Here is an 18,382-nt window from a genome sequence, read left to right on the forward strand (position 1 = left end):
AAACATTTGCCCTGAAGATAAGGATAGTGCTGACAAATCAACTTCCAGTTCATTGCGCGCTGCGATGTCCCCCCCGCAGAGCAGCATGAAATTGATAAACAGATTTCGGAATGGTTAAGAAACAAAGGATATGCCTTTTTCCATTTTTTGCAGCAATTCCACTTTTTGTTTAATGGACTTCGAAACATACTTTTGCTTTGTAGATCCTGTACATATTAGTAAATATATATCGGAAATTCTGTTTGACATAATCGAAAGTTCAAGCTTACTTTTATAAAATTGCTCTAACAGTCTGCAAAAAATAATAAGCCTGATCCAATTCGAAGATTAAGGAACAACGCAATCTGCAACATTAACTGAATTAGATAATTTTAGCTCAGCTTATACCGTCCGTTATACGTTAAACGCGCATGCGGAAATGTATTATGCGCATGTGCACAGGCAAAGTCACAGCCGTAAAGGTCTTACGAGCACACGTAAACGCGACGCATGCGCAGAAAGTTTGTAGCTTTGAGGTCCGGATTATAGATCATTCCGGATTATGGGTGTCTGAATTAATGACTTTTTGACTGTATTATGGCGTCCTGGGAATCGCAAAAAATTCTCAGTGGTAATAAGGTATTGCAACTGAAAAATATACTATACGTATGTATGCCTTATAGGCTTACCATCCTCGTGGTTAGAATTAGCGTTTGAATTATCCGAGATTTCATGTTGTTTTCTTTTTATATTTAACTTAAAATTATCATTAAAAGCATTAGCAAGGCTATCTAAGGGTTTTTTTAGCATACTGAGATATTTAAAAACACACTTACCCTTAAGGGGCTCCAGTACTTTCAATGTATCACAGTTTGCTTTTGCCGTAAGAGGTGTATGCTGGTCCATGTCCGATGCGACTCGTACAGCATCCAATTGTTGCTTGAGGAGACGAGTATTATCAATCTTAGCTTCTAAGGGGATGATTTGAGTATGGAACGAGTTAAGAGAAGATTAAGAGACATATCCTAAAATAATATGTCCAATTGTATCAAAATATTAGCAGTTTACAGCTATAAGGTGAATTATTCAGTATAATGATTTTTTAATGTTGACACTGATGGCAAATTGCTGCTATAAATTCTGTGGTTTAGAGATATATAATCGTCCAGAATATAATATTTCATCACAATTATTCTTTTTCAAAGTAAAAAAATAAAATTTACAATAAAGCTTAGAACTAACATGAAAACTAATAGATAGTTCTTGTAACTATGCAATACATCTGGATTTATATCATAAAAATATTTTTCAATAAATAATAGATCAATAAATAAGTATCTTAATATTTTATTCATACTTACAAGCCAGATGATGGGTAACAGGTATAAGAACACACCTCTATTTTCCATGCAATGCAGAAAAATACATAGTAGCTTCATCTGCCAAACGGTCTAGTACATTTATGCAGCATTGTTGTCTAACAAGACTCCAGGTAACTCGAGAATCATGGGAATATTCCAAGTAAACACCACTTTCCCATTGAAATTTTTAAATTTCAGTCACTTAAATCTAATATCCATACATAATTTACATAATCTTACCACATAAAAGATTAATCATTATTATAATTAAAAGATTTACTTCAAAAGATATTTTACAAATAGATATTTTAGATAGGAGAAAAACATATTTATTATATATGCCTTGTACAATGACTAGAACTTTAAGCACTTAAGTGTAACTAAGCAGATGGAACAAATAAATATAATACTGGTTTTTGAGTAAATGGAATCTAATTTCAAATTTTTAAACAAAGTAAGGGGGTATCAAAGTATCAATATACGACAATTCCAATAATGAGTATAAGGATGGTACCTTACTCTAGATATAATATTACATGAATAATTAATTTTTATTAATCATGTATAAATATTCCTTTCTTTAGTTTTGTTAGTCAAAACATACTTTTATTTTTAATTATTAACTGTACAATGTTTGTCATTTCACAGCAAAATGCATTGTGAAGGAAATACATAAAGTCCATGCGGTGACCAGACAAAAGGACGAAAGTGCACACGACAAAAGCCCACAAAAATGACCCCACTGGGATAATTGCCCACGCGACTAATACCCACACCGATGAAAGCGCACATTGATGAAAGCCCACACAGATAAAAGCCCACGTAGATAGAAGGGCACGCTGATAAAAGTCCACACTAACAAAAACCCACACCGATATATACGTCATGAATAGAGATAAAATAAAAAATAAATGAATAAGAAATAATTGAACAATAAATTTAAGTAGCGGAACACATTTCATTTTCGTCTCCGGCTGAATTAAATTCGTATATATATATATAGTACAGAGAGTCAATCAAAATAATATAATTAAAAACATATACATGTATGTATCTTTGTTTTTATATTTATGCAAGAAATGGAAGTGCCTTTGTATAAGTGTGACAAAGGGAGGTGAAAGGGAATACTGGCCACACAGCTTATTTTAATTCTACAAAATTATAAGGAGTATAATATGTATGTAAATTTTCATCATATACAGAGAATAATTTATGAATAATTTAACACTACAGAAAATTTTGCATTATATGAATTTAATATGGAGAATTAAAGCCGAACTTTCATTTTAACGAAAAAAAAATAAAAGTACAGTATTCTATTATGATTAAGCGCAAACACCGTTTTAATGGTGAATAAAAAGCATGGTTTCAAATAATCCAGTTAAATTTTGACAACTTGGATTTTACATAAATTAATTTCATTCCCACTTGAAATTTAATTTTTTTAATCATAATAATTACTCGTAAAATTTTTCAGGAAGTCATAGTTATTTTGGATTTCCTGAAAATGTGTGCTGGTTTTAAGTGGGCATTCGTCTTGTGGGCTTTTGTCATGTAGTTTTCTAACTGGCCGCTGGCTATTCAGGCAGGAAACCATTGCCTTCCTTTTCTTTTGCCCCCAGCTGTGTGAAAAAGCAGTTAAAGAGAGGAGAGCCTTGCTTAATTGCTTTATTCCCTATGGAACCTGGGGCGCCAAAGAAGGCCTCAGAAGGGAGGGTGTGGCAGGAGAACAATTAAAGAGGATTTTAAATGTTTTTTGTTAGTTACCTACTAGAAAATAACATTATCTGAAATTCCGCTTGTAACTGAAGTTAACCCCTTTCTTACATTTCTTTAGTATAGTTCTTGAATAACCTTTTGTCTAAGGATTTAGTTAGAATTTCAATTATTTTAAAAATTTCAATAATTGGAAAATGAAAGGAATTAAATATTTTTTAACCATTTTTAAAGGGATAATTCACTGTTTTTGCAGTAAAACTGCAGAGTGGAAAAATATGCTAGTTCCTGATTTGATAGTGTCTCTAACAACTTTTTGATGAACTAATTAAACATGCTTGTTATATCAAAGCCATTGTTTAAAAGTAAAACTACTGAACTATTTCTAAAAACATTAAATTATTACATATATTAAAATTTACGTACAAGTAATATTTTTCATTTTAACTTTCATATGGTTGAAAACGCAACCATGTGAAAGTTAAAATGAAAAATATGAAACCGTAATAAAAGTTAAACTATTCGAATAATTTTAATAACACAGGTTTCTGAACTTAGCAACAAGAGGATTTAAGAACCATGAGCCCAGCGTTGTAAGAAAAGTAATCTTGCACATTAAAAATAATTTTTATTTCAATAAAAATATTATATTACTCGATTAACTGTAAACGCTTAAAAAACAGTTCATTTCAATTTACCGTAATTATTTATATACAAAAACTTTGATTGAAGCAAATTTAAACAGCATTTAGAAACTGAAAATTCACTGGAACACTTCTTTTGTGGGTTTTATGCTGTTATTACGTGTTGAATATTATTTCGCCTACATTAAGAAAAAGAAACTCATAACATGTAAAAATTTATTAGGTAGAAAAACTATCAAATTAAGGTCATTTTCTTCTCCTCGAAGTGCATTGATTTCCTTATACGAATTTCATATTCTGACAGCACAGAAATAGTGGCCACATATCTTGTAGGAGGTATTTCTTAAAAGCCTCATGTGTTGACGATCAAGTAGAAAAAAAATGTTTTGTTATGGAGTTACGTTTTGAATAACTTTTTTCTTCTATTGAATGAGTTCAAAGTTTCTAATATCTTGTTTTCTAGCATGAAATGTTTCACCAGTTTTTCAGGTTCTTTTCTAAGAATAATTCTAATTCATTAAGCAGAAGTTAGTAAGAACAAGTAAGGTGTACTTCAAATTTGATCTCTTAGGTTTATTAGGTCTGGCTACCAAATAACTGTTTTTGAATTCAACATCAAATTTTAAACATATATTTTTTTTTAAATTTGTGTCTTTTATTTTCAAAAAACATGCACGTAATCCGAAGTTTCTGTGACAAAAGTTAGTATAAGAAAAGTGGGACAAATTAAATTATCTGTATATTTAGTCACTATTAAAAACGAATTCTGGCTAGACTATGGGTCCTCAATCAGGAGGAATAGCCCTAAGGGGAATTTCAAAGTTTCAGAGAGTAATTTAGTCCACCTTTTCTTTACGTATTAAGTATTTAGATTTAGTTTATGAATACAAAAAAGAACATTTATTCAAATTTTGGTATTTACCAACATGTTTGATACTTGTTTAATTTACTTAAAAAATAATCCGTATTTAAACAAACACATATCTACTTTTCAAGTTTTGGGAAGGAGAGGTTGAATGATCATTTAGCAATGGTGGAAAGGGTATATGGGGAAAAAGCTGGTTAGAATCACTGGTCTAGACTGAGCCAACTTGATTTAAATATAGAATTTTATACTCTATATAGAATTTTATACGAATCTTTAGTTCTTACTGTAGAGTCATTAGGTTTTATATATATATATATATAATGTTGTATGATCTTAAATCCATTTAGTGCGAATACAAGTTATTATTACTTGCGCAATTGCTGCAAAGTTAGTTAATAATAATTTATTTCCTAAACAGTATTGATTAATTGATTATATTATCTCCCGAGTTTAATTAAAGTAGAATTATTTTAAAAGTGTGAATCTATACTGTATATAGGTATACAAAGATACACATACATATACATGTATGTGTATCTTTGTTTATATATTTACGCAAGAAATGGAAGTGCCTTTGTATCAGTGTGACAAAGGGAGGTGAAAGGGAATACTGGCCACACTGCTTATTTTAATTCTAAAAACTGGTAAGTTATAACTGGTAAGTTACTGGTTAATACTGGTAAGTTATATTTTGAAAGATGTTTTGAAGTAATTTGAAAGCAAAATGTTGTTAATGTTTTAACGGGGACTGGAGTTAAATCATCACGAAGAATAAAATTTCAATTGTAAAAGGAAAATTAAAACATGTAATCATTGTCATTGATCGAAAATTAGTTGACTTTTCAAGGGAATCAAACCAACTCCCGTTCAATGAACAATAATTGATAAAAATACGTAAATACGAAAGTGTTTCGTCTGGTGTCCGCCGACAACATCGCGGAGGAAAATGTCGCGGAGAAAACAACGCAAGGCGAAAACGTCGTGCTACAAAACATCGTGGGAGAACACATCGCAAAGAGAAAAACATCGCAGTTCTAAAACATCGTGGTACAAAATATCGTCGTCGAAAATAAAGCGGTTCAAAAACTTCGCAATTTAAAAACATAGTCGTCGAAAATATCGTGATAAAAAATAAAGTATCTACAAATCATCGCATGACGATAACATCGCAGACATGCTTTTTTCAGACATGCTTTAATAACTGTAAATGGATATTCCCATAATGATTCGTGAGCGCAAGAGGGTAAGAAGGATAATTTTTACTTTCATATTTTTTATTAATACATTTTTGCTGAGAAAATAAAAAGGAAACTTAAGCATAGAAAATTAATGCAACTTATAGCACTTAATAGAATTTTAAATCAACATAGTTAACTAACAAAGACCATAATAAATTATTTTTAATAAAGATTTTACAGGTAATTTTTCATAAAAAGTATAATCTATTAAGTTGCATTTAATTTTCTATGCTTAAGTTTCCTTCTTATTTTTTCAGCAAAAATTTATTAGTTAATAAAAAAATGTGAAAGTAAAAATTATCCTTCCTTACATCACTTGCGCTCACAAATCATTATGGGAATATCCATTTACAGTTATTAAAGCCTGAAAAAAGCATGTCTGCGATGTTATCGTCATGCGATGATTAATAGATACTTTATTTTTTACCACGATATTTTCGACGGCGATATTTTTAAACTGCGAAGTTTTTGAACCGCTTTATTTTCGACGACGATGTTTTGTACCACGATGTTTTAGAACTGCGATGTTTTCGCCTTGCGTTGTTTTCTCCGCGATGTTTTCTCCGCGATGTTTTCGTCCGCGATGTTTTTGCCGCGATGTTTTCGGCTGTAACCGTTTCGTCTTTACTCGAGTTATAAGTTAAAGCCAAACCGGCAATTCTAGTCAGGCCAAATATTTCCGCGAATAGAAGGAATTATGAACCAATGCTGATATTGAAAGAACTTATTCTTATGAAGCATTTTAGTCAATTCAATTTGGAGTAAAAATCAATTACTGTAGAGAAATCCTATTTAACTCGAGTAATCGTCCCCGACACTTTGATGTTTATGCATTTGAGTACTATATTATTTGTAGAAATTAAACATTGGAAATTGTCATTATGAAATCGAATTCAAAGTAAAGTTGAAATAAACATAGAAGATTATAAAAAAAGATAAATAATGCAAAATTTGTAAAAACAAATCAAAGACAATATAAAAATAATATAAAAAATAATATAGAAAATAATATAAATAAGATCAGTGAATGTACATGAAGATATAAAGGCCAGAAAAGGTATTAAGTAACTGTCTATTAGCTCTTGGACAGTGAAAATGCTTTTTTCCTTTCTTAAATTCTTAATCATTGCGACACGACAATTAGCCAGAAATTAATTAATTTCCATTCACTAGTATTTTCAAAAAAATCTTAACAGATGGTGTCTCTCAGATAAGAACTCCACAAAATACATCCCTCAAGAATTCCAAGTCCCACCCACTACCATAAATTGCTTCAAGTTTTACCGACTGATATTATTCAAAGCCCCTACTGCCGTTAAGAATTTTCGGACACCCTACACTTCTGAGTCAGACACGAAGAGAACACTTTGCCAACTCCCCCACTAGAAAGAATGTAAGTTAATACCTTTTCTGGCCTTTATATCTTCCTGTACATTCACTGTTCTTATTATATATTATTTTCTATATTATTTTTTATATTATTTTTATATTGTCTTTGATTTGTTTTTACAAATTTTGCATTATTTATCTTTTTTTATAATCTTCTATGTTTATTTCAACTTTACTTTGAATTCGATTTCATAAATACAATTTCCAGTGTTTAATTTCTACAAATAATATGGTACTCAAATGCATAAACATGAAAGTGTTGGGGACGATTACTCGAGTTAAATAGGATTTCTCTACAGTAATTGATTTTTACTCCAAATTGAATTGACTAAAATGCTTCATAAGAATAAGTTCTTTGAATATCAGCATTGGTTCATAATTCCTTCTATTCGCGGAAATATTTGGCCTGACTAGAATTGCCGGTTTGCCTTTAACTTATAACTCGAGTAAAGACGAAACACTTTCCTATTTACGTATTTTTATCAATTATTGTTCATTGAACGGGAGTTGGTTTGTTCCCCTTGAAAAGTCAACTAATTTCCGATCAATGACAATGATTACATGTTTTAATTTTTCCTTTTACAATTGAAATTTTATTCTTCATGATGATTTAACTCCAGTCCCCGTTAAAACATTATTAACATTTTGCTTTCAAATTACTTCAAAACATCTTTCAAAATATAACTTACCAGTATGGATGCACGCTTTTAAAATAATTCTACTTTAATTAAACTTAGGAGATAATATAATCAATTCATCAATACTGTTTAGGAAATAAATTATTATATATATATATATATATATATATATATATATATGCGGGAGAAAGGAAAAATAAGCAATGCCCTCTTCGAGACTCGAGCCTGGATCTTTCGAATATGAGCCAATTGTACTAACCGTTACACCATGAAGGCATTCTAGAAGGAGGGAGAAAATACCTTATATTAATATCAAGTGTCATACATTACAAGTTTAAAAAATTGTATTTGAACTCGAGTGGATAAACTTGAGTATTTTATGAACGATTGGAAATTCGAACAAGATATAGGCAGAATGTGAGCTAATAGTAGAATTTTAATAAAGGCAATTTTACAGGAAATTAAAGTATTTCAAAATATTTAACCTCATTTTACACTTTTAAAATATATTAAAAGTATTTTAATTGAAATTAATATATTTATATTCAAAATTCTTGGAAAGAAGATTTGGCTTGTCATCCCAATCGTTTTTCTATTTATTATTCTTAATATTATTACGTTAAAAGCCTTTTTGAAAACAGTGATTTTTTAATATGATAGCTTTATAACTCGTGATGACGAAATTTCTTAAAAGGAATTAAAACAAAATGTTGAATTATACTCCATCCGTCCCAAATTAGTTGTTACGTTTAGGTCGAAAATTTTGTCCCAAATTAGTTGCTACATTTCAAGTCGGTGGAGTTATAAGTAACTTTCTAAGCAGTTTAGTAAATTGACATCCGTAAAATTATATTAACAGTTACAGCAGTTTAAAATCAGATACATCCCATCTACATTAAACATCTAAAAGTTGTTATAAACATAAAAAGCATTTATTATTGGAAACTTTAAATCATATGTTTCAAGTAAACCTTCAGCAAGGGAAAATCTTCAGCAGAGGGAAAATCTTCAGCAGAGGGAAAAGAAAAAAACACAAGTAGTGTCTTTGTGTGTATGTATGTTTTACGAAAACGAGTACAAACGTTTTCGCTGGGTAAACATTGTTTGGTTCTTTCCACAAACAATCCGATACGGGCTAGTGTATCCGATTGTTTCGAGAAGAGCTGTTGAGTTGGCCCTGAAAAGGCAAAGACGTCTGTGTATATTCTTCGGAAAATTGTCGTAGCATTGAAAATTTTTTAAACGTTAGCGATGGAAAAATAGACGGGAAAATCGCATGTGCAAGAATTCTAGCTTCCCTCTTGGATGAAAGTTATAGAACCGCCTCACATACATACTGACGTTTCGAGATGTAGACAGGAGTGCTGTAATGCCACACTTTATATAAACACCGCTTCGCCTCAAGAGACAACGCAATTTGATTTAAAAAAGAGAAGATACGGCCACGTAATATTAAAATCGTAACACTAGCTGAATTGTTCTAACGTAAAAGTGTACGAGAAATCTGGTGAGTAATAAACAAGTAGTAATGTTTTGTAGAGATTACTAGTTTCGTTAACATAATAATAAATCTAGGATGCCTGTTATGAATCGATCACCCTCTCAAGCGCAACCCTGGTTGGCATTGTGCCAAAACACATAGACTCGTCCAAAAGGGGTGGTATTACTTGCTGCGACGTGAAAGGTCTTCTCATCTCCGGAAAAGCTATGCTGGAGGGAAAGAAAGTCCCCATCCTTTCACCCTATTTTGAGAATAATTCGGTCCGAAATGCGCATGCGTGTTTGCGATCATGGTCGCGGATGAGTCGGTCATGCTATATCACAGTTCTTTGTGTTGCCCTCTGCAGCTTAAGCGATGGTGTAAAATTGAAATTACAAACGATAACCGCTTCGCCGACACAGCGTAATGCAAAGTTATGTTCGGGCTGGTAACCCAACATAGCGGAGAGGCGTGGCTTATAGGATGATTATGCTTGGTGGAAGTAAACACAGGAATTTAATTGTAGTTTAAATAACAAGCTTGAAAGATGGTACGAGACAACTGACGAATGTTCGAATTCCGATAATGAAAGTAAACATGCTTTAATTCCGAGTTTTATAAGTAGTGCGAAAAATTGAGAACTAAATGCGAGATAAATGTGATAGATGAAAACTACCAGTTTAAAAGGCAGGTGGTTGATATTTGGAAACCCGTCAGGATACATAATCTAGAGTAGACACTCCCATATGATAGTCAAACATTAAGGCATTAAGCTATACATTGAGGCAAAATTTTAATTATTAATTACAAGTGAAAATTAAGTATTTGTAATAAAATATCAAACGAGAGCATGTTAATGTAAATCCGGGCATAGAATCATAGGTTTAATAATTGAGAATTTCTTTTAAAGGAATGCCATTGATGTAGAGTTGGCTTCGATCGCATCGATTCGATTTATTGCATCATCACGTAGTTTTGATAAACGTTAAGTTGGAGTAGAAGAATTAAACCACCGTGAAATTAAAAAGAACAGTAACTGATTTTCTGTTTGTGAAATCCGATAGGAAAGAATGCAAATAAATGTTAATCTTCAGTGAAGTGTAGGCGTCAGACAAGTGTTTTAGCCTTTTACATAATAAAAACGTTCCAATAAAACCGTTGAAAAAAGAACGCAGAAAATTAAAAACTTGCATTGTCGACTGGTAAATAAAGTTATTCATTCATGATACTGCTTAATATGAGAAATGAACACAAGTTTAAACTGACATGCAAACATTTTAACAATATCTGCTTCACAGCCTAAGCGATAAAATGAATTTAATAACTATTAATCACCCCCTGTGACAGCATATAATTGAAAAATCTCCTCTCTCCACAAACACTTTCATGCGTATGAGTTTTCCTATATTTTAGAAATTAATTTTATCAGATTAGCGGGAAAAGGTTTATTAGTGGTTTGTGACTCAGGACAGTTTAAAGGATTACTTGTATTCTTACACTGTTTAAAACATTCTGCTTTGTACATAGTCCTACACTTTACAAATTCTACTCTGTACAAATTGGATATATTACACACAATATTTGCCTTTGTTAATAAAATAATTTTATCTTTTCAAATATGTAGTAGTGCACAATATGGGACATCAAACTGAACTCTGACCATCATTAGTGCACACCTGCTTCCTGTTCAAAGTATATGAAATGCAGATATGAAATGTTCTCAGTGATAAATAAACTCACAATTAGGGTTAATTCCCTAGAGAACTCGAGCTTAAATAAGCCTGAAAATTAACCCTCGGGCCGACGCTATCGAACACTTTAGCCACGTTTATCATGACTAAGACAACACATTGTTTATTATTAAAGGCACCTCTAATAAATTCTGTCAGACGCACCAACTGCTTCGTCACAGAGATTTTTTCTAAAGCCAAATTGCTGTGCGGGAAATCTGTCAAAAAAGGATGTATTCTGGCATGGATAACCTTTTCAAAATTTTGCTCGCATCGAAAAGAGGGCTGATAGTACTCAGTTTTTGTGAGGTCTTTGTGAGTGTTAGGCATCTTTTAACAGATTACGCAACGAGTGATGGTGTAGCACCGGGGTGCCTGGGTCTTAGACCCTATCCACAAATGAAAATATGCCACTTCGGGTACAATACAAAGTTACAACTTATAGTATTATATAAATATGCCCAGGATATCTTAAGGGTTTTTTTTCAAATAATTATTTATAATGGCCTTAATAAATGACTTGATGAATATTTGTAAGATGAATATTTGTAACATGCATACATGATTCGGTGATGAAAATGCTGTCCAGAAAACGTAAAAAAAAATGGACGTAGAAGGGACTTGTTAAATGAGTAACTTGTTGTCTATAGAATGAATGCTATTTCACGCTGTTAACCCGCGAAGACGCGCGCTGCTTTTAGCTACGCGAGGACGCGCGTCGGGCTCCGTAGGTCCGAAACGTTATTTCTTAACGAAATAAAAATAAAATTGTTTGTGTAATCGAAGAAAAAAATTAAATAATAAAAAGTATATAAAATATAAAAATATACTTTGAATTTAATAATTCTAAAAAAATTGTATTTTAATACACTTTTAAGATTGAAATTATTTATCATTAACAGAAAAAATCAGACTGATTTCTTTTTGTGAGCAAACGAAATTTAATACTAATTTATGTAATATTAAATTTTTACAGAAATATTTTCAAAAAAAAACTTACATTTCACATTTTTTTTGCAAAAAATCGCGCTGTGTTTACCGCAAACATTTTTCTCTCACTTAGCGCAGCAAATTTGTGGTTTTCGGTCCTTTACGCTATTACATATATGGCATCTTTCCCTAGAACACTCCTGTTTTTTTGGCGAGTGTCCTTCCCAATTTTCCCTATATCTGCAATTTCATTTTTCACTCAATTCGCGTGGAAATTTTGCTGCGAGCTTCTTTCTTGAATGTGATCCTTGAAAAGTTCTAATGCAAATTCTTTGATAAATAAACTTCGTTTTCTATATTGCACTACTGGCGTCCTCGAAGATAACAATAATATTCTAGTATTCATAGCTGCAATGTTGAACATACTAAAGAATACTGCCATTGGTCATCTGTTGCTAATTCTAGCAGTACTATAAATGGTTACTACATCTATAGCACCCTTTGTTAAATCATTAAAAGTCATAATTTCTGTTTTTTTTATTTGCTTCTCCAGTCGAAACATCGATGGCTCTGTCATTATGCATGGTGGACAATAGAACAACGCATTTATTTTTGTTTGGTGTGTAGGAAACTAATGTCATATTTCTTTGAAATCCAAATAATGATGATCAAACTTCTCTTTTTCTGCCACAAGTAAAATATATTGGCAGTTCTTTTTTATTTTTTCTGATAGTTCCCACGAGCGTAATTTTCTTTTCAAGGTGATTCTTTACCAAGGTATAACTGGTAAACCAGTTGTACACGGTAAGGTTGCGCCCTGGATTCAAAATAGGCTCTCTAAACCTCTTGACTACTTTATCAAGACCATTTTCTGAGCTGCACGACCGTTTGGGTTGTGTTCCTGCTTGAATTTCAAGATTTGAAGTACAAAATGTCCTTGCATCAAAAACAGCAAAAACTTTAATTCCATATTTTGCAGGTTTACTTGGAATGTATTGAAGAAAGGAGCATCTTCTTATAAAAGGTCCTAATTTTTCGTCAGTTGTGATGTATTCGCCAGCATTTTTAACGAACTTTTCAAAATCATTTCTTACCGGAGCCAGTTTATCCATTTCTCTTCTAGAAGGACGATCTCTTAGGTCATCAAATCCCAAACATCTCATTAGGATTAAAAAACGTTTATGAGACACTGTTCGATGAAAAATGTCAAGCCCTGTCCCGTCAGTCGCCCAAACTTCGCAACATTTACGTGAGAAGCCTTCTATTTTAAAACAAAATTCTCCAAAACAAAGAAGACAGATAAATGATCTGATTTCTGTAATATTCTTGTGTCGAGCAGCTCTCTACCTTTCAAATTTGATGGCTATCTTTGACAAGATATCAATTCACGGAAACAGAAATGCTGAATTCATTACTAGATTCATCGCTTGAATCTAATGTCTCTTCAGAATTCGATTGGTGATCACTAAACTGTTCTTCATCAATTATTTCTTCGTCTTCTTCATTAACTGAATCTTCATCAGTCAACATTTCGGCTAATAGTTTCTGTAATCTTTTCATTTCATCGTCATAAATCAAATAGCGTGACATTTTTGCAACTGCCTGACATCTTTCACATTTTTAAATGACAATGCTAGCGAGGGTCTCGGGCCTGGGAAGCCCGGCTACTCAGTTTCTGAGAAAAGATGGAGGGATAAATTCCGGAAATGATTGTGAATGACATGTACCTGACCTTAAACTCAGCTACTAAGAAGTTCGATAAATTTCACCAAAGGGTGAAATTTTTGTATTATGTTTTTGTAACGACCGGGCCTGGTCGGACTTGCCTGTACCAGGGAATTGACACTCCGTAGAAATGTAGGTTTTTATTGAACTTCTCCTTTTTTGTTAACAGGATTGCCTGAGTCTTTTCCACATTAACCTTAATTTTCCATCTGATGAGTCAAGTCTCTAATGCATGTATGTGGTTTTGTAGCTGTTGTATAGCCGGCCTTGTGTAAGGATCACAGTGTCATCAGCATACATTGCGAGTTTTGTGTTGTTCAGAGTGGGTATGTCATTCACGTATATATTAAAAAGTATAGGTCCGCGAAGACTTCCCTGGGGGACGCCTGCAAGGAAAAGTTTAGGTGTAGAGAGAATTCCTGTGACACGAAAGACAAAGTGTCTACCTGTCATGCAGGATTTAATTATGTGTTTAATGTACTCTTGGAGCCCCGAAATGTGTAAATTGTAAATAAGAGCACCCAGCCAAACACGATCGAAAGTCTTAGCTTTGTCGAGAAAAAAGCCTCTTGTGACGTTATTACGTTGCAAGCCTTTACTGATTAATTCTAAATCTCTATACAGCTCTACACAGTAAAAGAGTCACAGAAAAACGGCTCAGAGTAAGTTTGTAATCACGTAAGTCAGGCACAGTCTTCTCATTTTCACTTCGATTAAGGATTCTGTACATACTAGCATAAGAAATATATTAGTTCATGCAGTTTTATACGTCGATATTTATAGATAATTGTTTTGGCTATGTTTATTATAATCTTGTTCACCGTAACGGCTGGAGTGCCTAAACCATCATGCTGTGTAAACAAAACTGAAATCTTCATCTCTGAATACTGTTCCACTAGTGTTTAAACCACTGAAATGGTGATTATGGTAGAACATCTTTGGTAAAAATTTACTCTACGGTAACCCTTGGCAAATCGTTTCTTATTTTATATCAAGATCGTCACCTGGAAGAATCGGCACAAATTTCAAGATTGCCGTTACACAAAACCAAAATAAGAAGTCAAAGACATACACAAACTTGGTGTCCATGTACACATCGACCTATTTTAACTTAAAAAAAAAAAAAACAGAAAACTGCACAAACTAGGTATTGTGCACTGCCTTAACTTTGCACATGTACACATTGATCTATTTTCACTTTAAGAAAACCAGAAAGTTAAAAATATCATGTTTACAAGAAAATATTCGCCACTGTCTTAACACACAGAGACAACCAAAAATACAAAAACAGAGAGGAATAAGTTACCAAAAATACATATTTTCTAACATAAAAATATTAAACAACAAAAAGAAAAATTAACACACAGAGACGAATAAATAAATGAAGCGTCATTTTTTTAACATACCTTTTTTTTCACATGCATACGTTTAGGCTTTCCACCACCATTTCCTCCATCCTCCAGATAAGCAATTCAATTAAATTCATCGTCTGTTATTCACCTCAGACATACTCAAACGATGGTACCCACACCAAAATAATAGCAAGTTCAAAATACAAGACCATACCACTTACGTGCAACCAAACATAGCAATTAAAAAGAATGGTAAGAACCAAAAACACGGGTCCGTACAAAAGGGTTACTATTACAAAATGTAGCCCAAAACTAAATTTATCACAACACGTTGGCAATATTTCCAGAAATAACCCCTTTATATTGACAAAAACTTATTTTTTTCAAAGGCTATTTTCGCCAACATTATCAACATTACAATAACGGAAAAACTTATTTGTCGCAATGGGCTTCCAGATTTCACGAACAACCAATACCGCTTGGCGATTTTTTCAGACAAAAAACAAGGTGTACCATACAGTAAAGATTAGCCGCATCTTGATTTACTACTGCTACAACATAAAATATACGTCTTTCGTAGATTTCTGCAGTTAAACTCAAAAGTTTAAAATTGCATTTTGCTTATCATGACCAGATTTTATTTTCTGCACGTAGTTAACAATTACTTATGTGTTGTCAGATAAATGTTACCAGATACAGTTAATTATTTTTTACTATCTCATGAGACAAGTTTTTTTGCTCCTGCAAGACAGCTTTACTTTGTGTTGCAAAATAAATTCCTTCTCACTCTTTTTAGACTTGCCTACACATTAAATTTTATGATTAGGTAAGATGTGATTATCATAATTTTGTTTCTCTCCTTATTTTGGCAACTTTATATGTTGATTCGTTATTTAGGTTACCTACCAGTGGCTGACTGATACAACTGCTCATATGGTTCAGCTGGTAGGTTGAGTTTAATTTCTGACATAAAAAATTTAAAAGGCATACCCCATGTTTATTTTACTATAATCGAATAGTCAAATTGAAGAAATAAATGAGCCTAAATAGATTGTAATATCAATGAACATTTTTAATGACAGAGATTAACTTAAACATAGTTGCATACAGCAGAGAAAAAAGGGCGAAGAAGTAAGAATGGTATACATATACATACATACGTAATAAACAGTTACGTCATCATACACCGCGCGGATAAACGCGAACGGCGCATGCGTCAGGAGAAGCTCTCTTAAGCTAAACGTCGTATTATAATTTATGATACAACACAAATAATGGCTACTCTGTTTATAGGTACTATATGTTAAAATATTTTAAAAGCTTCCTTTAATTTGCATTCTAATAGTGATTTGTTTAAATTTAATTATGAATTATATTCACATGTAGTAATTGCATTTTATTTATTTTTGGCAATGGCTAAGCTCCAGTTTAACTCCAGTATTTAGAGTTTTTATATACAGATGAATACATATTCCTCTTTTACATGGATATAAGATTATTTTTCAGGAATTTAAGGAAAATGTGATAAATTGGATTTATAAAAACTATTTTGAATTTTGAAAAGTGTTTTTCCTCTGTTAACCATAATATAGTGCCATAAATTTCTGAATGTGTTTAGTTTTCATCCAAATAAATAGGTTTACAAAAATTTGTCATATTAATAGTTATTGCAGGATTTAGCATTATTATAAATATTTATTATAACAGATTTAGCTGAACTACATGTTTAGTCTCTCTGCAGATGAAGTCAAAAGTAAGTGGTTAGATATTTTTCTGTATTCCCCATTACGTAATTTTATCTGGTAAATTACCATTACTTATGTACTAAAGGTGAAAGAATAAGCTTTCCTTGAAAATACAAAAATTTTTAGACATTTAAAAAAATTGGTATACTTAAAAAAAATCTCAAGCTGCCACATATGCGAAACTGAAAATGTTATATATAAAATATTTCAGAAATATAAATATTTTCACTGTTTGTTAACTATAATTCACTGAATTTGTTATATATAATCACAGATTAAGGTAGCAGTGCTTTTTCTCACTGCGATTTCTCATGTATTTTGATTCATAAATACATAAATATGTTGTATAAATATTTTCAACATTTCTGATTTTTCGATAGTAACCATAGGAGAAGGATTTGAGACTATCTGTGTAAAGTAATTAGGTTTTAGATCATCACTACACCTTCATATACTTTCACTGGAAGTTTTCTCTGTATATATACTGGGATGTGACACTAAGCAGTTGACAGTATGTATTTAAGAGGTCAAAGGTATATTGTAATTAGTATTTAAAATCCTGATAACATCCCATACACTGTCGGTGGAACCTAGATAGGATGTCCAAAGGATATACTGGGATGTGACATTAAGCACTCGGGAAGATGAGTTTAGGAGGAAATTGGGATATTGTGGGATGTCCTGAGGATGTAGTAAGTAGGACTTTAAATCCTACCAACATCCCATACGCTGTTGATGGGACATAGATAGGATGATTTTTGGATAAAATGGGTTGTGTTTAGGAGGTGAGTGGGATGTCCTGAGGATGTAATAAGTAAGAGTTCATATCCTAATAACATGCCGTACGCTGTCGATGGGACTTAGTTAGGATGTCCTGAGGATATACTGGGATGTGACACTAAGAACTCTGGAGGAGGTGTTTAGGAGGTTCGAGAGATATTCCGCGATGTCCTGAGGATGTGCGCATACCCCGCGAGCAACATCTTCGGGATATCCCAGGCATGTTTTTGTGCTATGTGGGTTATTTGTTTTTTCATCAAACTTGTTTTCTGATTCCAGTTACATAGCTTTTAAGGCCAGAAATTCGTCAACAAGTTAAAGTAAATTTGAATGATAGACGTTAGATGCAGTTTTCACAAATAGTTTAGCTTTCTAACAAGGTTTACTCATCTCAAGCGAACATAGTTTGCAGATTAGGTTACCGTGCTGTTTGAGCTGTGACAGATTAACAAATAGAATATGGTCTTTGTGCTGAAAATACAGCAAAGTCTAATAGATCGATACCATGAACTATTAGACCAAAACTCTGTTAAAAATTAATGTTTCATTCTGCTCAAAAACACTAATCTTAAAAGCTATTGGTCTGAACCTAGAGGCCATCCAAGTAATCTTAGAGAGCCAGCAAATGCATTTTTCTTCAGTTATTTAGCATTATTATGATACTATTTATCATGTCAAGGATTTGTAAGAACAAAATCGTGAAAATCCTGAGGATTTTCATGATTTTGAATTCAAATTTATATTATTTCGATTCTCACCAAAACCGGAACTGAAAATTGTGATATTAAACAAATTCAGAAATTTGAA

At 32.3% G+C, this 18,382-nt stretch overlaps 1 protein-coding gene and 1 long non-coding RNA gene across 7 annotated transcripts in view; one reads left to right on the forward strand and one right to left on the reverse strand.

Annotated features, from left to right (window-relative positions):
- Positions 1-1,493, reverse strand: part of LOC146997279 (uncharacterized) — a 240,487-nt gene extending 238,994 nt beyond the window's left edge. For 2 of the 3 annotated variants that reach the window (XR_015040960.1, XR_015040969.1), the window contains exon 1: positions 816-1,087. This is a non-coding gene — a long non-coding RNA (uncharacterized LOC146997279). Of the gene's footprint in view, positions 1-815 lie in introns of all 3 variants that reach the window. The other variant, XR_015040968.1, reaches the window with a different exon arrangement.
- The window catches only part of LOC146997280 (uncharacterized), a 197,043-nt gene that overhangs the window by 55,390 nt on the left and 123,271 nt on the right, over positions 1-18,382 (forward strand). The gene's annotated exons all lie outside the window — the stretch shown is intronic.

The sequence above is a fragment of the Stegodyphus dumicola genome, chromosome 5 (genome assembly GCF_044657685.1).
Source record: "Stegodyphus dumicola isolate Sdum_Otavi_A_Nest chromosome 5, ASM4465768v1".
NCBI lineage: Eukaryota > Metazoa > Arthropoda > Arachnida > Araneae > Eresidae > Stegodyphus > Stegodyphus dumicola.